The following is a 24,544-nucleotide window of genomic DNA, read 5'->3' as shown; positions in this document are numbered from 1 at the left end:
TGTTGTTGTCTGTTTTATCTTTTTCTCCAGGGATAATGTCCTTTGTGCAGGAAGGCCAAATGTCAGCCTCTAGTTTGCTTGCTTGTTATTGGCTGCCATAGTAATGCAGAAGATGGGGGCTTGTGGTATTTGGGAGGGAAATTGCAGGTGCTGGAGGAGATTCATGAAGGGAGTTTTAGTCTCACCATCTTCTGCACATGCTGATGGCTTATGTTTAGGTTTGGTCAAGATCAACCATCTCTGCACACCAACGGAATGAGGCCACTTGAAGATGCATCCCACATGACACCTTTGGGAGTTGCAGATTGGACATTGGGTTGGGGTAATTGGAGGGAGGGCTCTGGGTAAATGCTTGATATGTACACATTCATGCCTTTTTGTGTCAGACCTTGCTTTGCTTTAGCTGCTTTCATTTCATGTCTAGCAGAAGTATCTTTATCTCTACTTAAATGGAGTTGGGGGATTTCTTTCTTGGATACTGAATGAGGCACGCCTGACATCACAGAGGAATAGTAATGCTGATCTTCATTTCTCTTCATTTCTCTTCAAATCTCAGTTAACTAATAGCAATAGCAATAGCAGTTAGCCCTCTCTAAGCGGTTTACAGAGTCAGCATATTGCCCCCACAATCTGGGTCCTCATTTCACCCACCTCGGAAGGATGGAAGGCTGAGTCAACCTTGAGCCAGTGAGATTTGAACCGCCAAACTGCAGCTAACAGTCAGCTGAAGTGGCCTGCAGTACTGCACTCTAACCACTGCGCCACCTCGGCTCTTTTAAAATATTTACTAGCAAAATATAAAAGAGAATAACCTCCTGGTATCAATAATTTAGTACGATTTCAGGGAGATTTTAAAGCTATGAATTGATAATTTGTAAGAGCCAAGGTGGCGCAGTGGTTAAATGCAGCACTGCAGGCTACTGCTAGATCAGCAGGTCAGCGGTTCAAATCTCACCGGCTCAGGGTTGACTCAGCCTTCCATCCTTCCGAGGTGGGTAAAATGAGGACCCAGATTGTTGGGGGCAATATGCTGACTCTCTGTAAACCGCTTAGAGAGGCCTGAAAGGCCTATGAAGCGGTATATAAGTCTACTGCTATTGCTATAATATCAGGTTTTTCCAAACCTGTGATAAATTCCTCTGCATTTTCAGCTACTTGTGAAGTTGCCTCAGCAGACTGATAACACTCTCCACATGTTTGCATCTCAGAAGTAATTTGAAAGGATTTTTTTATCATCAGAGAAGAACATCATATGTTCAGAAAAGAGAACTTGCCTTACTGTTTTCAACATAACTAACCTAATGACCATTAGTGTAATCGACCTACCTCTAAAATAATGGGACCCTATTCCTACAGTCAAAAAATGGTTGAGAGCACATCACACAGTCGATGATGCTCGAGTAAAAGTGAAGAAAGGTGCACATGAGGAGGACGCCAATGAAACATCGATTTGGAAATTCCTTAAAGACAAATAACACTTTTATGTAAGTATTTGTGTATCTCTTTTATTGTTTTGTGTACTTCTTTTTATTCTTATTTAAGTATTAAATGCATGCAATAATAAACTACCTTTTTGTAAATCTTTTTGTAAGTCATTAGGGCAAAGAAGTGACATTGACTTGGCCATGCCCACCCAATCACATGACCACCAAGCCACACCCACCTAGCCACATGAACACCAAGCCATGCAGCTGATAAATGACGTGCTCCATGAATACCTTTACAAGGGGGGTTTGGTGTACCTTAACAACATTAATTTACATTTTTAAAAACATTTTAATTTATTATATACAATACAAAGAAGAGAAGAAAAATAGGAAATTAAGGGAAGGAAAAGAAGTGGGGAAAGGGGGAAGGAGAAAAAGAAAGAAAAGGGGGCACTGACTTCCAACTCTTTTTAGCACAATACAAGATAAAAGTCCTCTTTTCTGATGAGAGCAACTTTTGCCAAAAGCACCAAAAACTGGTTCAATGACCGTGGGATTACTGCGCTTGTTTGGCCTCTCCATTCTTCCTCCATACTCTGGGTCCTTGGTTTCCAAATGAGATGCAAAAGTTGCTCTCATCAGAAAAGAGGACTTTGGACCACTGAGCAACAGGACTTTGGACCACTGTGCTTCATTAAGATCAGGGTCAACGAGCTGTCTACCAAGAGATTTTGGAGCACTTCATGCTTCCTTCTGCAGCTGAGATTTATGGGGATGCTGACTTCATTTTCCAGCTGCCCACACTGCCAAAAGCACCAAAACCTGGTTCAATGACTGTGGGATTACTGTGCTTGGTTGGCCAGCAAACTCGCCTGACCTGAACCCCATAGAGAATCTATGGGGCATTGCCAAGAGAAAGATGAGAGACATGAGACCGAACAATGCAGAAGAGCTGAAGACCGCTATTGAAGCATCCTGGTCTTCCATAACACCTCAGCAATGCCACAGGCTGATAGCTTCCATGCCATGCCGCATTGAGGCAGTAATTGCTGCAAAAGGGGCCCAAACCAAGTACTGAGTACATATGCATGCTTATACTATTCAGAGATCTGATATTGTTCTATGTACAATCCTTGTTTTATTGATTTCATGTAATATTCTAATTTTCTGAGATGGTGGGTTTGGGGTTTTCGTGAGCTGTATCCCATAATCATCACAATTATGACAAATCATGGCTTGAACTATTTTGCTTTGCATGTAATGAGTCTTATCTCATATATTAGTTTCACCTTTTAAGTTGCATTACTGAAATAAATGAACTTTTGCACGATATTCTAATTTTTTGAGTTTCAGCTGTATGACAGCTTATAGTACTCATTTTTATTTTATTGATATTTCCATTAATAACGTTCTTCCCTCTTTGTCTGTGTATAGTTTTTTACATTTTAACTAATCCATTATATATATTGAAATATCCCTTTTATTTTTGCCAGCCAAGGCCAGAAAAACATTCCCTAATTTGGGAGATTCTAATATGCCACCTTTTCCTTTTTTTAATATGTACCTCCTGTAGACATGTGATGTCAATATTATGCTTTAAGAATTATTTTAATTGGGGAGTTTAATCCATTTATATTAATGAATATTAGTGTCAGAGTTCCAAATAACATCTGAGCTTCCTGGGTTTTCCCCACCCAGTTGAGAGTTCATGATCTTGGTCCCACATCCACAAGTCTAATTGGTCTAATCTTTCACTGCCATACTGGCAATTCCACCCATCCAGTTCCGGTCAGGTGCAGAGGTATAGAGACAAAAGATACCTTGGATTCGAGAAAGAAATTTTATTTTGACAACATCACATTCTACTCCTTACTATTCCTCCTCCCAATTCCCCACTAATGAAATAGCATAGTAGAATAGAATATTCGACCATGGTATCCTTCTGTGACGGTTGCGAGAGGTGGGAGTGGGAGGCACCGTTCTACGGTGGTTCTCCTACCTCTCGAACAGGTCATAGTCAGTGTTGGTTGGAGGGCAGAGATCGACCACTAAGCCCCTCAATTATGGGGTGCTGCAGAGTTCGGTCCTGTCCCCCCTCCTATTTAACATCTACATGAAGCCGCTTGGTGAGATCATACGCCGGCACAGGATTAAATACCACCAATACGTGGACGATACTCAACTGTATCTGTCCACCCCGTGCCAACTCAGCGAAGCGGTAGAAGTGATGTGCCAGTGCCTGGAGGCTGTCAGGATCTGGATGGGAACAAACAAGCTTGCATTCAATCCCGACAAGACCGAGTGGCTATTGATGCTTCCTCCCAAGGATGGTCCAGCTATTCCATCTCTTAGCCTGGGGGGTGAAACTATACGCCCCTCAGAGAGCGCTCGCAATTTGGGAGTCCTCCTGGATCCGCAGCTGATGCTAGAACATCACTTGTCAGCTGTGACCATGGGACCCTTTGCCCAGGTTCGCCTGGTGCACCAGTTGCGACCCTATCTGGACCGGGAGGCCCTTTGGATGGTCACTCACGCCCTCATCACCTCAAGACTGGATTACTGTAATGCGCTCTACATGGGGCTGCCCTTGAAGAATGTTCGAAGACTTCAGTTAGTCCAGAATGTAGCCGCGCGAGTGATAGTGGGTGTACCTAGGTACACCCACGTTACACCTATCCTCCACGAGCTGCACTGGCTTCCTATTGGTCTCCGGACACGCTTCAAGGTGCTAGTCATTACTTTTAAAGCCCTACATGGTATAGGACCTGGCTACCTGAGAGACTGCCTCCTGCCATTTACCTCCCAGAGACCCATAAGATTGCACAGACTAGGCCTCCTCCGGATTCCATCTGCCGGTCAATGTTGGCTGGTGACTCCCCGGGGGAGGGCCTTCTCTGTAGCTGCTCCGGCCCTATGGAAAGATCTTCTCGTGGAGATCCGGACCCTTACTACCCTTCCGGCCTTCCGCAAAGCGACCAAGACCTGGCTGTTGCGGCAGGCCTGGGGCTGTTGATTTATCCAGCCCCCATCCTAAGCTATGAATGTTGTGGAATTTTAATGTTGTTTTTTTAATTTTTTGTATGTTCCCTCCTTCCTTTTAATCTGTAAGCCGCCCTGAGTCTTTCGAGAGTGGGCGGCATACAAACCCTATAAATAAATAAATAAATAAATAAATAAATAAATAAATAAATAAATAAATAAATAAGTAAGTAAGTAAGTAAGTAAGTAAGTAAGTAAGTAAGTAAGTAAGTAAATAAGTAAATAAGTAAATAAGTAAATAAGTAAATAAGTAAATAAGTAAATAAGTAAATAAGTAAATAAGTAAATAAGTAAATAAGTAAATAAGTAAATAAGTAAATAAGTAAATAAGTAAATAAGTAAATAAATAATAATAGTGTGGCAGGCAAAAGATCCCGAAAGGAACTGGCTGCAGGCCTGACAGGCGGCCTCTCCTCAGAAGAAAAGGTTTCCTGAAACGAGAATAATGTAGGAGTTAACATAACAGAATTAACCATCTCTCTCCCCCCCAGGGGGGACCCTTTGGCTTATCAGGAAACTTCTCATGGAATTGTTTTACTAATTTATCTGATTTTAGGTTCCAGCTTTTCACCCAAGTAGCTTCAGACAAAGGATACCACTTCCAATGCACTAAATACTGTAAGCGACCCCTATACAGCCAGTCTAAGATTTTTTTCATCTCATAATGTGTTTCCCCTTCTATCACTACAGGAGGAGGGGCAGGTAGGGTGGACGGTCTTATGCTGGACCCAATTACTGGCTTCAACAAGCTACAATGAAATACTAGGTAAATTCTCTCTAGAATTCTGGGTAGACTGAGTTGAACTGGAAGTGGGTTAATTTCTTCACTATTGGGAATGGACCTAGAAATTTTGGACCAAATTTCTTGCTAGGCATTCTTAATCTTATGTATTTGGTACATACGAAAACTTTGTTCCCCACATGAAAGGGGTTGGAGCGAGCAGTGTTTAACTCCTTGCTTCTTGTAGGCTTCTGCCGCTTCTGCTAGAGCTTTCTTTATATTTTCCCATCCTTTCTTTAGGGTGTCCATCCATTCAGTCAGAGACATGGAAGAGGAAGGTTCTCTAAGCAGCTCAGGCATGGGAACAAATTCCATGCCACTGATAATTTAGAAAGGAGTTAATCCAGTGCTGCTGTGGACTGTGTTGTTGTACACCACTTCGGCGAAGGGTAGCAAGTCTGACCAGTTGTCTTGCTGATAGTCCACATAACATGAGATGTATTGTTCCACCATCTCATTGGCTCTCTCTGTTGTGCCATTTGTGCTGGGATGACACTGACACTGACTCAGTCCTTGCGTGGACCCAATGGACCTCAGAAACTCTCTCCAGAACTTGGCGGTGAACTTGGACTCCGTGGTCTGAAATGATGCTCCCAGGCACCCCGTGCAGGTGATAAATGTGTTTCACAAACATTTTCACTAATGTCTTTGCGGACAGCAACCCTGAGCAAGTGATGAAATGTGCCTGCTTGGAAAACAAATCAATAACTGTCCAGATTCCCACTGCTGTCTGGGAGCTTGATGATGAAGTCCATTGCAATCTCTTCCAATGGTCAGCTAAGGCTGGCCACTCATTGTAGTAGTCCAGGGAGCTTCCCCAGCCATGTTTTCATCATTGTGCAAGTAGCACAGCTTTTTATGTAATCTTCCACCTCTGATTTCATCTTTGGCCACCAAAATTGATGCCTAGCTAGATGGAGCATTTTTAGGAATCCAAAGTGGCCTTCTAGTTTTGCATCATGGCTTCTCTGTAGAACTTCCAGCCTCAACCCCGTGGGGATGTACAGTTTGGACCCTTTCCAGGCTAAGCCATCTTTCATCATTAGGATGTCCTTGTTATTGTTGAGCCACAGGTCTGCCATGAGTGCCAATTTCATCGCTGTTGTCAGCTTATCCTGGCTTTGGGTGGTGACTTGGGCCACCTTTTGATGGGAGGAAGAAATGATGGGGTGAACAACTTCTTTCTTCTTATTGTTATACTGTGGTTTTTTTGACAAGGCATCTGCCAACAAGTTCTTCCCTGCAGGGATGTGTTTCAGTTCAAATTGGAACCTTTGGAAGTATTATGCTCAGTGAACTTGTTTTGGGGATAGTCTTTGATGGGCTTTGAGAGCTTTGAGGTTTTTATTATCAGTCCAGACCTCGAACAGCATATCTCCCCTTCCAAGAAATGTCTCCAAGTGAGCAAGGACCACCTGATCGCCAACACCTCTTTGTCCCAAATGGCCCACCTCCTTTCAGTAGTGGTGAGTTTTTTGAAGATGTAAGTGCAGGGAAAGAGGTGGCCTTCTTTATTCTTTTGCAGTAGCATTGCCGCTATTGCTACATCACTGACATCCGTCTGGATTATGAATTGTCACTCTGGGTCAGGGTGTTGCATTATGGGCTCTTGGGCTATTTTAATTTCTCAAAGGCTTTTTGATAGTCCATTGTCCACTTTAGTGGTTGGTTTGCTTTTGGCTTTGTTGGGGAAGGCCCCATTTTTAATAGTTCAGTCAATGGGAGGGCAATCTCCATGAAAACCAGAATGAACTGCCTGTAGAAATTGGCAAATCCAAGAAAGCTCTGTAGTTGTTTGTGAGTACTTGGAAGTTTCCAGTCTAACACAGCTTTCACTTTTCCTGGATCCATTTTTTATCCCCTCATTGGAAATACAATAACCCAGGTAATCTAATGAGGTTTTGTGGAACTCACACTTTGACAACATTGCATATAGCTTGGCAGCTAGAAGTTTTTCCAGGACTTGCTGTACCAGCTTCACATGTTCTTCCAGGGTTTCAGAGATGATCAAGATGTCATCAAGATAAACGAGCACTCTGCAGTACAGGTGCTCATGTAGCACCTCATTTATGTACTGCATGAAGACTGTGGGTGCTCCTTGTAGCCAAAATGGCATGACTTTGAATTGAAAGCTGCCAAGGGGGCAGTTAAAAGTGGTCTTCCACTCGTCCCCCTCTCTGATTCATATGTGGTAAATTGTCTCTCTCAGGTCCACCTTGGTGAACACCTTGCCTTTAGCCAAGCAATTCAACATATTTTCATGAGGGGGAGGGGATAAGTGTTCTTCATGCATACTGTGTTCAAGGCTCGCAGATCAATACAGAGATAAATACTGCCATTTTTCTTTTGTCTGACAAGCACTGGGGCCCTAATTTTGACTTCACTGGTTCAATAAAGCCTCGCTTTAAATTGGTGTAGATATACTTCCTCAATTTAACCATCTCCTTGGGAGTCATGGAGTACATTTTCGGCTTTGGTAGGTAGCCGATGTTTGAAGTCTATTGAGTAATCTGTGGGCCGGTGAGGGGAAAGATAGTTGCCATCTTCCTCACTGAACACCTCCGCAAAGTCCCAGTAGTCTTTTGGTACTTGTTGGATCCCTGGGGGTTTTGTCTCTGCTGCAGGTGTTGCAGGTTCTGGACTCTTGGGTTCAATCATCCCTGGGTGGCCCTTTGGCTCCACCAGTGGTAGCAGTCCAAATCTGATAATCAATTTCCTAATGCCATCTTCCCACTTTATTGTAGGTGTCCACTTGTCCAGTCATGCAAGAACCAAGATAATTAATTCTGGCATCTTTGGGGCCAAAATGAATCTGAGGAGCTCATAGTCGTGGCCTATTTGTAACTTTACCAGCTTAATCATTAGCGTGGCTGGAATCCCCCCAATTAGCATTCCATTTACCTGCTCAAACTGAATGTGATGGGCTAGAGATCTTGTGCGTATGCCTAGTTGCTTTACAATCAACATGCTGATTGAGCATAAGGTGCAGCCAGTGTCCATGACTGTTTCAACTTCCCCTTCCACCTCTGTTTCAGAGGTGGGTTGGATGGCGAAGGAATGGACGAGTGTACCCACCAATGGGTCATCTACACTATTCTCTTCCCCCGAGGTTTCCCCATTGGTTGGACTTTTCACCACCTTAGGTTGGGGATCAGCTTTCTGAGGTTGTTGACCCAGATGACTTTTTTCTGGTGGCTTCCAGGGCCTTCGCTTTATTGCACTGGTGGTTGGACCACACATTTGTGAGATTGTGGCTGGAGCCAGGCCCTCTGATGCTCTGTGGCCAGTTTGATAGCAATGGTGGCATTTTATTGCCCCCTCCCCAAGGGAAGAAACCCAGTTACCTCTCTAAACTTAGAAGCCATCTCATCACGATGCTCCACTATCCATCCTGCAGCTTCCCCCTCATTCATCCCTTCTGCCATTGTCAAGATTAGTTCTCTGGGGGAAGGTGGGGTAAGAGCCTGTTGGGGCATTGCAGGTGGAACTGGAATTGGTGGGGGGCGTCAATCCCTGGGTTGACCCCTGCCCAGTTATCTGACATGATGCCATCTTCTGAGGGAATGCAGGCGACCACTGGCATTTCTCCCATCCATGACCTGGGAAGAAAGCCCATCCCAGTGGTTCTTGATTCACAGGCTGCAGCCCAAAGATTGGTGGCTGGCTAGGGGGAGATGTTGCCCAAGCCCCTTTCTTCTGGCTGGAGTTAATTCCCCATGTTGATGGGGGATCTGTCTGCGACTCAGCTGCAGGGTAATGGGTCATTTCACTTGTCACTGTGTGGAAGGAGTAAAAATCTCCACTCCAGTGCATTGCAGACCCTCTGTTAGGGAAGGAGAATGTAGGGTGAGCCAGGGGCCATTCAGGTGATCTTGAGCTAACACGAGGGTTGATTTCACTCACATTCATCTGCATAAAGTGGTCTGGGAGGTTCCAATCATCTGATCGGCTACTGGGTGTTTGCTTTTGTCTTCTCCAGCCATATGTTAAAACAGCCCTTTCAACCCCCTCCCGCTCAGAGAGCATTTCTCCAGATGCCATAAATCTCCAGGTTTCCTCCTCCGCAGTTTCTCTTGCAACTTTAGAATGTTTTGCAGATTGTGTCCGCACAGAGAAGTGACCCATTGTCTGATACCATTCTCGTGTGCTCTATTTCATCTTTGCTGATATTTTACGCTGACCCAGGTCAGATCAGTAATGGGAGTCAGCACCCCTTCCTTCACCCCCTGCAGGTGTAGCTGGTGAAGTATTTTAAGGTAGATTTGGGTTAATGTCAGGGTCACAAATAACATCCAAAATTAAAATTAGTGTCAGAGTTCCAAATAACATCCAAAATTAAATCAGAGTCCAAGGCAAAAGATTGCTCAAAGTTTCAATTTATTAAAAGAGTCATGTTGGCACATCTGGGAAAACCTGAATCTGAGCTTCCTGGGTTTTCCCCACCCAGTTGAGAGTTGATGATCTTGTCCCCACATCCACAAGTCCATCACATGGTCCAATCTTCCACTGCCATGCTGGCAGTTCCACCCATCCAGTTCCAGTCACGTGCAGAGGTGTAGAGACAAAGGATGACCTTGGATTCTAGAAAGAATTTTTTTTTCTTTGTTCTGAAAATACATTTATTTCCATTTCATTCCATACAATCACATGTATACTGTGCATAACCGGGGCATATAACATTGAATAATAAACACAGCCCTCGCTTTTATAGGCAATACCCCCCACAATACAAACCCAATATACCACCGTGACCCACCATACACCCTCTTTCACCCCCCTCCAACTTTCATTCTTCCTTCCAACATACCCCTCTACTTCCTACTTCCCCTCCCCCTCTATCACTCCTCTCTCTCAATACATTCCCTCCCTTCCTTCTCCTCCTGCCTCCAATCCTCTCCCCCACCCTCTCCACCCCTCCTTCTTCTTTCACTCTACTCCTCCCTTCGGTGTACCTCTATTGTCTACCAATATGTTCAGCTTGTCCTATTTTTACACTAACATTAAAAAGCCACAGTGTACAAGTGCAATCATGTGCTTTAAGATCTACCACATATTATATTTCCCCCCTCCCCCCTCCTCCTAGAACCCCACCTCCCTTCCCTCCCCCCGACTTCCCAGAGCCCGTACACGGTATAACTTTTTAACAAACACAGTCTAAAATGTCTTAAAACAAAGCACCGGGGGGGAAAAAAGGTCAATAAGATCTCTACGTTGAACTCAGCTTCTTACTGTTATCCAAACCTTAAACAGTTTAAGTTATTGCTAATCTTAAGCATAGGATATCTGGAGTTTCTTAGTCCCATATTTGCTTTGTGTATAGTCAATCCATTTTTTCCAGTCTCGTTTATATCTCTCATTTGAATGTTCTTTAAGATATGCTGAAATTTTTGCCATTTCAGCTAAGTTTATAACTTTCAAAGTCCATTCTTGAGTTGTAGGCACGTCTTCCTTCTTCCAGTATTGTGCCACCAACAGTCTTGCTGCCGTTATTAAGTACAGAACCAAGTTAATCTCTACCGCTGTAAAGTCAGTACATATACCTAGTAAAAACAACTGAGGGGTGAATTTTATCCTTCTTTTGAAGATATTTTGCAGGATCCACCATATTTTTATCCAAAATGCCTTAACCTTACGACATGTCCACCATATATGAAAATATGTAGCGTCAAGAGAACCACATCTCCAGCATTTAGGCTGTACATTTGGATACATAGAAGCAAGCTTTTTGGGATCTAAATGCCATCTATAAAACATCTTATAAAAATTTTCTCTCAGATTTTGTGCTTGTGTAAATTTCACATTTCTTACCCATATTCTTTCCCATGTGTCCAGCATTATTGGTTCCTCAATATTCTGAGCCCATTTTATCATACAGTCTTTAATCAGTTCCGTTTCAGAATCCATCTGTATTAGTACATTATATATCCTCTTTATATACATTAAGCTTTGATCTCTTATTTGTTTAAACAAATTATCCTCAGCTTTTACAAAGCCAGTTTTTTTATCTATTTTCCACCTAGCCTGTAATTGGCCATACTGAAACCACGTTTGAACTACCTTCTCCTCTTTAAGTACCTCTAAAGATTTTAATTGTAACACCCCCCTTTCTGAAGTAAGAAGTTGTCTGTAAGTGGTTCTATCGTGTTTTTGTTCTATATTCATATTTTGAATTGCATGTCTAGGAATTGCCCACATGGGCAACTTATCGTTTAGTTTGTGTTGATATTTTTTCCAGACCCGCAATAAAGCATTTCTTAAAATATGATTTTTAAAATTCTTATCCAATTTTTTGTTAAATAACAAATAAGCATGTCAACCATATACCAAATCATGTCCCTCGATATTCTATATTCTATCATTAGTTAAATGGGTCCAGTCACTAATTGCAGATAATGCCACTGCATCATAATATAATTTTAAGTTAGGTAATTTCAATCCTCCTCTTTCACGTATATCTTGCATTATTTTCATCTTTACCCTCGGCTTCTTTCCTGCCCATACAAATTTGTTGATATCCTTCTGCCATTCTAAAAGATTCGCATCTCTTTTGAGTATTGGTAACATTTGAAAAAGAAATAAAATTTTTGGTAAGATGTTCATTTTCACTGCCGCTATCCTACCCAGCAAAGATAAATGCAATTTCTCCCACCTTTTCATCTCCGTCTGTATACTATGCCAAAGTGGTTCATAATTATGCTTATATAATTTCCCATTTGAAGTTAAAATATTAACTCCAAGATATTTGACTTTTTTAACTACCTCACATCCTAGCATCACTCCTAATTCTTCCTTTTGCTTAGTATTCATATTTATAGCTAATATTTTAATTTTTCCTAAATTTATTTTAAAGCCAGAGACTTGACCATATTGATTAATCGTATTCATTAAGACCATACTGGATTCCTGCGGTTGTTCCAATATTATGACCAAATCATCCGCAAAGGCGCGGACTCTGTATTCTTGCTGTCTAATCTTGATCCCTTTTAGACCATCCAAGCCCCGTATCTTATTCAACAATACTTCCAAAGTTATAATGAACAATAGTGGGGACAAAGGACAGCCCTGTCTTGTACCTTTTTCGATTTGAAAGGAATCTGTTAAACTTCCATTGACTATGATTTGGGCTGTTTGCTGCTGATATATTGCACCAATTGACCGTAAAAAGCCATCTCCTATCTGCATTTTTTGCAATATCTTCGACAGGAATTGCCAATTAACTCGATCAAAGGCCTTCTCAGCATCCAAAAATATGAATGCGGCAGGGATTTGATTGTTCTTTCCCAAATATTCTAAAGCATTAATGATTAATCTAACATTGCTCTTCATCTGTCTCCCCTGTATAAAACCTGTTTGGTCGGTGTGTATCAATTGTTGAATAACCACCATTAACCTATTTGCTAATATTTTAGTAAAAATTTTATAATCTACATTAAGTAATGAAATAGGTCTATAATTTTTTGGCTGAGTAATATCTTGATCTTCTTTGGGTATCAACGATATGAACGCTGTCTTCCATGATGGGGGCACTTTACCTTCCGATTGAATTTTATTAAATAATTCTCTAAGAGGTTCTACCATTTCTAACTGTAAGTTTTTATAATAAACCGCTGTTAGGCCATCTGTACCTGGTGCTTTCCCTAACTTTAATTGTTTAATTACCTGCAGAATTTCCCCAGAGGTTATTGGTTGGTTCAACTTTTGCCTGTGTTCTTCTCTAACTAGGGGGATTTTCTCTTTATCTAAATATTTATCTATATCTAAACCCCTAATTTTGTCCCCTTTGTACAGTTCTGTAAAAAATTCCCGAAATGCCTTTTGGATCTCCTCCTGTTGAAACACCTCCTTCCCTCTATAACGCAATTTGGATACATTTCGAGTTTTCCTTTTTTTCCTAATCTGATAAGCCAACCACCTGCCGGGTTTATTTGCGTTGCAGAAAATATTGTGTTTTGCATATAATAAACTGGTGGCTACCTGGTCAGAGATCAGCATATCAAATTGGGATTTTAATATGGAGATTGCTTCCTTAGTCTTTATATCGCCTGGATTCAGTGTTAGTTCCAACTCTTTCCCTTTAATTTCCTCTTCCAATTCTTTTCGTTTTTGCCCTTGTTTGTGTCTATGTATTTTGTTTATATTTGCTTGCATCCCATACATATTCCATAGATGTACCCTTATTCATGTTGAGAACAAAGTATTCAGATAACAATTTTTTACAATCATTAATGTACTTTTCATATCTAAATAAATTTTCATTCAACCTCCAAGACCTTCTTGCCTGCACTACCCTTCCCAGTTCCATCCAAACTGGGTTATGATCCGAAAGAACTCTCGCCGCAATCTTTGTCTTCTTCACCCTAGAAAGTAAATCATTAGTAATTAGTATAAAATCAATCCTTGAAAGAGATTGATGTCTGTCAGAAAAAAAGGTGAAGTCATATTCTTCTGCATTCCTTTCGTGCCAAACATCTCGCAATTTGAAATCGTCCATCATGTCAAAAAAAGATTTGGGTAACTTAGCTCGGAATTTAGTGTTCGGGCGAGATGTCTTCTTATCTCTTTTAGTGTCAATCATGCCATTCCAGTCACCCAATAGTATACAAGACTTAAAGTCCCACTGTACTAATTTAGCATGGAGATTTCTATAAAATCCATCTTGTTGTTGATTAGGAGCATAAATTCCCAAAAGTAATGTCTTTTTCCCTTCTAAGATTAAGTCTAGTGCGATATATCTTCCAAAGGGATCTGCTTCAATTAGCTCGGCTTTAATGTCTTTTCTTAAGTATACAACTATGCCATTTTTCTTTTCCGTAGCAGAGGTCGCAAAATGTTGACCAAGTTTGGGATTAAACAAATATTTTTGATCAGTTGATTTGATATGAGTTTCTTGCAAACAAATTATATCATTCTTAAACTGTTTGAGATAATGAAATATTTTCTTTCTCTTCTGTGGAGAGTTCAGTCCGTTGACATTCCATGTCAAAATCTTAGTTGTCATTTTTGGTTGCCTGAAGCTTTTTTAGAGCCTCCCGCATGGCCTGTCTAACCTTTGGTCTGGCTCCTCCCACGGCTTCTGAGCTTGTTGCTGTGACTCCTTGATCAATGGCCGGTGATTGTTGAGATTATTGCATTGTAGCTTGTTTTTCCATTTGTCTGGTGGTCGTACGGTTAGGTCTTTGTTCCCTGACCCCTTGCCCTTCCGGGAGGGGGATATGGTACGTTTTGTCTGGTAGTTGTGTGGTTTGCTGTTTATCTTGTCCTTCTCGTGGTCTTTCTCCATATTCCAATGATTCAGGGTGTCCCACCTTCAGAATCTTATGATAGAAATCTCGAGCTTTCCATACAGAGTTGAGACGATATCTTTGCTTGTCAAATGTAACTATAATACCAAATGGGACATCCCATCTATACTGTATCTGACGCTTTCTGAGCTCTTCCACCAAAAAAGCATAATCTCTTCTGGCTCTTAGCATTTGAGGTGGTATTTCTTTCAAGACAATCAAATCCTGTCCGCCAATTTGAAGCCTGGTATTATAGGACTCTTGTAGTATCATGTTTCTGAACTCTCTTGTAACAAAGTATATTACCACATCTCGGGGCAGTTGCTTCTGTTTTGCCGCCCAAGAATTAATGCGATAAATTTTGTCGATCTGCCAATCAAAATTGGATCCCGGTCTTCCCACCAGACAGTCAAAAGCCTCTGAAAACATCTGCTTTAAGTTCTCCTGTTTCTCTTCGCGCAGCCCCCTGACTCTTAATGCAAGCTCCATCTGTTTATACTGTATCATAATAATTTGTTTTTCAGCATTTTCAACTTTTTGTTCCACCACTTCAGTTTTAGATGTCAAGTTAGTTTTAGCTTCATTAAGAACCTCTAAGTTATCTTCCATTCCAGAAACATATTCTGTCAGTACGTTTACAATTCCCATCATATCATCATTCATTTTGGTGATCTTAGTATCAAATTTATCATATAAGACTTTTATCTCATTCCTTATTTCATCTCTGAATTCTCTGAAAGTTTCTAAATTCTGTTCTCTAGATTCTCTGAACATTTCCAAAAAGAATTCTTTCATTGGTACATCTCCACTAGGGGGCATAGAGGGTGGGGCTGCAACTTTGTGCCAGGTATGGGGGACGTGGATCTAGGAGGTAGTTTCGCAGGATTTAATTTTTATGCCATTATGTCTTTGCTTTAAGCACTTAATCAAATTTTGCTAGCCCGCTGTGCAGTTTACAAAAAAAAAGAAAAATTCCTCCCTTTTTGCAGAGAGTTTACGGAAGGTTTCAAAAGACTGGCATTGCACCAAAACAGTTCAGCAAGAAAAAAAAACAAACTCTGTTTGGAATGTCTCTATATCAACAAAGAGTCTTTGAAAACTTTTAGAGTTTGATAAGAAAGAATCTTCAAAGAAGTGGAGCTAATTAGTTCGTGAGAGGCTGCCAAGGAATTAGGGGTATACCATTATTGCAAATGCGAAAGCTAGAAAATCGCCATCTTGGAAACAGTTACACAAAGGAAGCTTTATAACACTGAAGCTAGGATTTTTCCTAGAAAAAGCAAATAAAGTTCTCAGGTACGGGCTCTGCTTGTATTAGTTTCAGATAAAATAGTTTCAGAAATTGTCCTAAGAGGGGTTTCTTTGCCTTGTGCTGTGAAGACAGCCGAGGTTTCTGGCCGGAGGTATGACTCAGCTTTGGTTCTCCCCCCTTCCGTTCACAGCAAAAAAAAGCTGCAAACTTCAAAGAGAGTTCTTACCAGCTGGGCCTCTCTCTGCAATCTTCTTGCCTGAAGATTGAGATATCTGCTGGGTGTTTAAGTAGATAACGACCCAGAATTCTGGGAGCAGCTCAATTAAGCCACCGCCAACGGCAAAGCCCCGCCCCGGAAGTCCGAAAGAAATTTTATTTTGACAACATCACATTCTACTCCTTCCTATTCCCCCTCCCAATTCCCCACTAATGAAATAGCATAGTAGAATAGAATATTAGTGTGGCAGGTCAAAGATCCCAAAATGAACTGGCTGCAGGCCTGAAAATTAGTTTAATATCTTCTTCCATTTTATTGTTTGCTTGTCATCCTTTTCCTTTCTTTGGTTTTACACCTCTTTGGTTCCTTGTCCTTGTTTCTTCTCTTCCTTGATCTTCTGTATCAATCCTCTCTCTTCTTTCTTGGTCTGTTTCTCTTTCCTCCATCTGTTGTTCCTCTTGACTTTTAGTTTTCAACTCCTCTCTACTGTCCGGTTCTTCCTCTGCTACTATGTACTTTTCTTAAAATTCTTGAGCTTTCTCTAAAGTGTCCACTCTTATTTTCTTATTTTGCCAGGATATTAATACATCTTCAGGAATCAGCCAACGATACATTATTTTATACTTTATCAATTGCGAAGTGAGGAAGTGGTAGTTTCTTCTTTGATCCTTCTTGGTATCTGTTTGAGTATTATAACCTTTTCCTTTCTATATTAATTGGTCATTTCTCATTTTTTTATAGACTTCATCTCTGATGGCCCACTTTGCTAATCTTATTTGTATTTTTTAATTTTCTATTCATTTTTAGATATCATTTCCTGAATTTTCTCCATTCTCTCATCCAATTTCCTTATATCTCCTTTCACTTCACCCAGATCGCCTTTCATTTCCTCATGATTGTTAGTTATCAATTCCTGTGTCTTCATCATAACTCCTTGTATCATTTTTAGCGTCACTTGCATGGTTTGTAGGCTTGATGTAGATCCTGACATTCGGGTGGGGCGGATTAGAATCTTATCCCCAGGCCTGACAGGATAGCCAGATCTTAAGGGCTGTGCGGAAGGTCTAGACGGTGGTGAGAGTACGAATCTCCACGGGGAGATCGTTCCAAAGGGTCGGAGCTGCTACTGAGAAGGCTCTCCTCCGCGTAGTCGCCAGTCGGCACTGACTGGCGGATGGAACTCGGAGGAGGCCTAATCTGTGCGATCTGATAGATACATTGTAATGTACATTACATTGTAATGTAAACTCACAAATAATGATCAATTCATGTAAATTATCTTAAGAATTTAAGTTATATTAATAAAGATCTGTAATATTATAAATACTGTGATATTATAAATAATACACATATTTAAAACTATACAAATGTATAATTATGTAAATTATAATCTAAATTCAATTACCAGTATACAAACAAATAAGTAATGGTAATTAAGAACTGTATCACATTGTATTACCTCTTAATCTATTTATAAGTTTATCTATTTACAAATATATCTAATATGTATGCAGGTAGCAAATATATTGGGTAATAAATATTGTAACTATACACTACTTATAACCAATGTTTCTAATCCAATGTCCCTCACCATCTTTAAGAAAGTTTTTTATTTCTTAATCTCACTGTTCCTTCTGCAAAGTCTTCATTTTTGGGTCTCCAAATCCAAGATGTCAGCTTCCCTCCAAGTTGCACAGTCACTGTCACTCTCTGTCCTCCCCAAGCCTTCGCAACTCTGTATCAAAAGACGTTTTTCTTCATTGCAGTCTCTAATCACTTGAAATCAAAATCCACAAGTTCAAACATTAGTCTATACAGTTTTCTAACATGGTTCCTGCTTGAATCTTCAGATCACACTCACTTCACCTGCTGTATTTACTAGTTCTCTCTTTTCTGAGTTATGCTCCTACCACTAAGGTGTCATTATACCACTTTGGAGACTCCCTCGTCCATCAGGTTGTACGATTCACCAATTTAGAGAAGAACTTGGTATCTCCCTCTATCCTGTCACTTTTCACTGATACTTCTTTTTTAAAAAGTTTTTTATTTTTTCCTTTCAAATTCATTCATAGATATACATTCTTATAATTGCTATTTAACATTTGTCTATTCATCATTAGTCTCTATATTCATTAGTCTCTATACTCATAACTCTTCACACACATATATAATACAGTTTGGGTCACTTTCTTGCCACCCAGTGCCTCCATCTTATTTTGCAACAACTTTACTCCTTCCATCTTCTCAACTTCCCTTCTCTACCTTCTTCTTTCTCCTCTCCTTCCTTCTTTCTTTTTCTCCTCTTTCCCCTCTCCTCCTCCCTTCTCCTCTTTCTTACCCTCTCTCCTACTTTTAATTATTCACCCTTACTTTCTCTGCTTTACCCTTTCTTCTTTTCTCTCCTCATCCCCCCTCCTTACCATTGTTGCCCTTAGTTATTTATTTTCTCTGATGGGTTCTCGAGGTGGCATTTCTGCAATCCCAACTCTATATTTTCATACAAAAATTTTTCTCTGTTTACATTTTATTTCTAATATTAGTTTCACTTTTGTCATTTTCCCGCTTGTACATTTTAATATTTTCTTATTTCCCCTCTCCCTACTTTAATAATGTATCATCTGAGTTATTTATTTCATGTTTTGTTTCTTTCTCTTTCTATTTATACCTTTTTTTCCAGCCAATCATAAAATCACCCTCATGTCCTATAGTACATTGATTCTTCTTTGTCCTTCATTCTCAATGTCAACCTGTTCATTTCTACACAATTTTGTATCTTCTTTATTACCTCACATTCCAATAGGATTTTATCTGCTTTCCAATTTTGTGCAAATATAATTCTAGCTGCTGTTATTATCTGTACAATCAAATATGAATCTTCTTTACTATATTTCTCTGGTAGAATACCCAATAAAAATACTTCTGGCTTAAACTCTATGGGTTGATGTATCATTTTCTTTAACCATATTTGTATTTTAGCCCAATAGCTTTTTGCATCCCTGCACATTCACCACATATGATAATATTGATCCTGGCAATTGATGGCATTTCCAACATTTAGCTGATTTATCCTTAAACATTTTTGCTAATCTTTCAGTGGCATGTGCCATCTATGAAATATTTTATACAACTTCTCTTTGTATGCTGTCGCCATTGTCAACTTATAGTTCCTTTCTCATGGTTGTTGCCATTTTTCTAGTTCTATTGTATAATTAAAGTTTTTTGTCCATCATATCATTGTTTCTTTAACCTCTTCTTCTAAATTTATTCTGAGTAAATAATTAACTATACAATTTTTAATATTTTTTTTATCTGTTCCCATGAGTATCTTATCTAGTTCTGAATTTTCCATATTAAAACCATACTTTTTAACATCCTTCTCATATCTTGTTTGTATTTGCATTTGTTTAAACCATTCTATATCAATCCCTTGTTCTTCTAATTTTTTCTTCTGTTTTAGTTCTTCCTGTGCTGTTCGTATATATTTGTATTTAATAACCTTTTTCATACTACTAATATTTGTGTGTGTCAAAGCTTCTACCATTGAAAGACACATTGGTATTTCCATATAATGCTTTTCTTTCACTTTTTCCCATACCACGTATAAACCATTTCTTACATAGTGTCTCTGAAGATAACCATGTATTCTATTTTTCCCATACCACAAAACTGCATACTAACCCAGTTGCATATAATGTCCCTCCAAGGATAATAACTTTGCATCTCTTAATAATATCCATTCTTTTATCCACGTTAAAGTTGCTGCTTCATAGTATAATTCCCAATTCGGTACACCAAATCCACCTAATCCTTGAATCTTGTAACATTCTTATATTAATTCTCACTTTTTTTCCTTGCAAAATATATTTTCCTATTATTTTATTTAGTTTTTCAAAGTATTTTTTCCAGTTTTATTGGTATTGTTTGAAATAAAAATAATATTCTTGGTAATATATTCAACTTAATTACCGCTATTCTTCCCATTACTGATAGCTGTAAGTTTTTCCATTTCTCTATATCCATTTCAATTTGATTTCTTAATTTATAATAATTATCTTCCTTAATAGTTACACATCTCCAAGTCAGCTGCATTCCCAAATATTTCACTTTTTTTACTATATGAATATCTAATTTCTCCATTATTTATCTTTTCTGTATTTCTGTTATGTTGTTCACTAGAATTTTTGTTTTATCTTTATTAATTTTCAATCCTGCCACTCCTCCATAATCTTCTATTTGCTCTAGTAGTTTGGGACCTGTTTCTATTGGATCTTCAATAATAAATGCCAAGTCATCTGCAAATGCTTGCAATTTATATTCTTCTTTTTTAATTTTCATTCCTTTTATATCTTTATCTTGCCTTATCTTTCTGTTCAACACTTCTAGTGTCAATATGAATAATAGTGGAGATAGCGGGTACCCTTATCTAGTCCCTTTTCTAATCGGCACTTTTTCTGTCATATCTCCATTTACCATCACTTTACCCATTGTTCTTTATAAATAGCTTTAACCATATCTATGAATCCCTCCCCAAAATCCATCATTTGCAGTTGCATTATCATAAATTGCCAATTTACATTATCAAAAGCTTTCTGTGCATCCAAAAATAACAATGCCATTTGTTTCCCAGGGTGTGCTTCATAATATTCTAATGCATTCAATATAATCCGCATATTGTCTCTAATCTGTCTCGGGTAAAAAACCATTTTGATCTGAGTGTATAAATTCACTTCACAATCTTTTTAGTCTTTCCGCCATTATCGATGCAAAGATTTTGTAATCCACATTTAATAAATAAATTTGTCTATAGTTCTTTATTTGCTGCAAGTCTGTTTCTTCTTTTGGGATAAGAGTTATATAAGCCTCCAACCAAGAATCTGGTATTTTGCTTTCAATAACAACTCATTGAATATTTCTACCATGATGTTGCTTAACACATCTTGCAATGTTTTGTAAAATTTTCACTGATACTTCTCACTGATTTTCACTCTTTTCTTCCTTCACCACTCAATCACACTGTTATGCCTCTAGATCTGGCCATTTCACTCTTTTTCATGCTGAATTCAGGGGGGTTCCTCTTGCTGCAGCGGGGGATTGCTCTTCTCCTGATCACCCCCAGAGTTTCCCCTCTATAATACCAGCCCCTCCAGGACCACACTTTGCCTCTATGGACCTCCAGACATGAAAATTCGGACTGGAGAAACAGAGCCCCATTTTCCTCTACCACACCACCGTAATATCACCCAGAAGGCCAAAAATAATGTGTATTTCTATTTGTACCTAGCAATCTTTGTGAACATATAGGCATGTGTGTGACTTACAGGCCTTTCTTTTTATCACAAGATTCTCCACCTTGTTAATGTCCTTAAAGAAAAAGTGCAAAATTTGTCTTTTTTCTCAATGTTCTTCTTTCAATTGTGTTGAGAGATTTACATTTGAACCTTAGTTCAAAATGTAAAAGTAAAAGTTAATATCAGGTTCTTCCAAAACTGTGATAATTTCCTCTGCATTTCAGCTACTTGTGAAGTTGCCTCAGCAGTTTGATAATGTTCTCCACATGTTTGCATCTCAGAACTAATTTGAGAGGATTTTTTTATCATGTCAACAAATTGGCATATTTTATTTAGAGACCTTTCAAATATATATCTAATATTTTGCTCCACCAACTTGACTTCCTCTTTTAATCTGAATCAGAAGATTTTAGTCACCCACAGCTAAGAAGATCAAGATACTAGTTACTACAATAGTAAACTATAATCACAGCTTTCAATCTTTATCTTTTTCCATCAGCTTTTTTCTCACTACACTTACTTATTTGGCTTGTCTTAGCAGCCTTCTTCCTTGTTCTTTGAGACAAAAAAGATCCTCAAAATGGTGTGAGTTAAAAAAGGTATATCAGGCTGTAGCTAGAAAGAGTCTCTTTTTAAGTTGACTTTTTAAAAGAGTAATAATTGTTAAAGTGATTAGGAAGGGTAAGGCATAACTAAGGTGACCAGATTTTCAGATTGGTAAAGAGGGACACCATTGACCGGGGGGGAGGGGCTTGATTAAAAATTTTATATTTTGTCAAAAGATCACCCCAGGACACTGAAACCAGCATAAATACGAATCTGTTGCCAAATAAAATTGTGATCACATGACCATGAGGATGCTGCAACAGTCGCTAAGTGTGAAAAATGGTTGCAACCATTGGCTTATAAATAGACTAATGTTCTGAAAACCTGACCTAAATTATTATATATTTTAAATAGCTGTAAAGCTATGCTGAAAAAGTTGTTCTCAAGGTATTGTGATAAATTCAATAAAAAGAAGGGAATTCTTCATGAACTTAAGGAGAAATGAGAGTATTGGATAGTAAATGGGCAAATAAAATTACCAATCCAAGAGAATATTTGCACCTCAGGGTTGAAATGAGATGTTCTCTCCTACTCTTTCCTCTTCCTCTCTTCTCTCTCTGTCTCTCTCATCCTCTTTCTCTTTGTCTCTCTTCTCTTTCTCCTTCTTTTCCATTCTTCCTTCATTTATTCTTTCTTTCTCCCTTCTCTCTCCTCTTTGTCTCTTTCTGTCTCTCATCCTCTTTCTCTTTGTCTCTCTTCTCTTTCTCTCTCCTTCTTTTCCATTCTTCTGTCAGTTTCTCTCTCCTTCTCCCTTCTCTCTCCTTTGTCTCTTTCTCTCTCTCTCACCCTCTTTCTCTTTTTCTCTCTTCTCTTTCTCCTCCTTTTCCATTCTTCTATCACTTTCTCTCTCCTTCTCCCTTCTCTCTCCTCTTTGTCTCTTTCTCCCTCTCTCTCTTACCCTCTTTCTCTTTTTCTTTCTTTCTCTCTCCTTCTTTCCCACTCTTCTGTCACTTTCTCTCTCCTTCTCTGTCTCTTTCTGTCTCTCTCGCCTCTTTTTCTTCCTCTCTCCCACTCTTTTATCACTTTCTCTCTACCACCCAACATGTCCCCATACTTATCTTCGACTGATCATGTTTGCAATAATTTACCTTTTCTAAATAGGCACAGTTCCCTTACCAGATCCCTCCCTCAATCAAACACACACACACACACACACACACACACACACACACACACACACACACAAAACCATTTTTCTCCAAACTTTGGTCACAGCATGGTTCTGACTTCGGCTGGTGGGAACAGCTTTCTCCTTTCCCCGTCCAGTTTGGCAGTGAGTCTAGCGGAGCGCTGTCCCCATCCCTGGTGACCGGGGCAGAGCGGGGGTAGCGAGAAGGCAGGCCCGGCTCTTCTTGGCTTCTGCCTCTCCTTGCAGCATACAAGAAACGGCTCGTGGTCACAGATAAAAAGAGGAGATCGCGATGGAGAAAGAACATCCTCCATTAGCGCTGCGCTCCCTCCCTTCCCTACTTCTGCACCCGGACTAGTTTCCCCTCCCGCCTCGGAGGCGCCCCTCTCACCATCTGCCAGTGGGCGTCTCCGGCGATCCCCCACTGACAGCGAAAAAAAGGCCCAACACCACGCGGAGGGTGGAGAAGAGCAGTGCCATTGTCACCTTCACTCTTTCTCCCGCCTTTCCCTCCTGTTGGCCGACAGCCGGAGGAGGTGGAACCAGGGCGGGGGCACAGAAAGGAGGCTGGGAACTGGCTTTCTTGCACACAGGACGGGCGCGACCTGGGACTCCACAGGGTGTGAAGGAAGCAGCACGGCAGCGGCGGAGCTGGGAAGGTGCTGCCCCCGGAGCCCAAGGGTGGGTGGGTGGGCGGGCTGGTGAGCGGGCGCCTTTCTCGCACACAGGGAAGGGGAGGAGGGCGGCGGCTGTTTCACTAACCCCATGCAGGTTACTAAAGGCCCTCAGCAGCAGCAGCAGCCACAGCCACCGCCGACCTCGTGCGACGGTCCTTCGGGGCGCTGCGGAAGCCCTGCCAAAGCGCCCCTTTCCCAGCTCAGAGCGGGATGAGCAGCGAGCGGAGCCTCGTTTAAAATGATGGCCGTGGCCGCTCGTTTGCTCCGCCGCTCTTGCGTGGAGGTCTGAGGAGGCAGAGGGGTGGGAGGGGCACAAAGGAACCAGCGCGGTGGCGCTTGGCAAGTGGGCGCCTTTCTCGCACACAGGGAAGGGGAGGAGGGCGGTGGCAGCTGTTTCACTAACCCCACGCAGGTTACTAATTCCCAGTTTACTCACCAGTGAAGCAGCAAAACAAAGCAAATGGCCGTGAAGGCGAAATGAAATGGAGACTCCTGCAACTCATGCGGCGTGCTAAGCAGACTCCAGCCAATCAGTGAGCTGGCTGGGATGGAAAACTTTAAGCACGCCGTGTTTTCCATCCCAGCCAGCTCACTGATTGGCTGGAGTCCAGGCCAATCAGTGAGGGGCAGGCTGGGCTGGCTTAGATTTTTAGAAATAGATGGGGGAACTAACAAGCGAGCTAGCGGCAGCTGATGGGCGGGGGAGCAAGCGAGCCCCAAAATAAAGCGGGGTTTTTCTAGAACGGCCCGGGACGCGGGAAAAATTATGAAAAGGCATGCCTGTCCCACCAGATGCGGGATGTCTGGTCACCCTAGGCATAACTTACTATCTGTTTGAAAGATGAAT

Source organism: Thamnophis sirtalis, unplaced genomic scaffold (assembly GCF_051295495.1).
Source record: "Thamnophis sirtalis isolate CommonGarterSnake01/CBP01778 unplaced genomic scaffold, rThaSir2_p1.2 scaffold_4, whole genome shotgun sequence".
NCBI lineage: Eukaryota > Metazoa > Chordata > Lepidosauria > Squamata > Natricidae > Thamnophis > Thamnophis sirtalis.
This window is presented reverse-complemented; position numbering follows the sequence as displayed.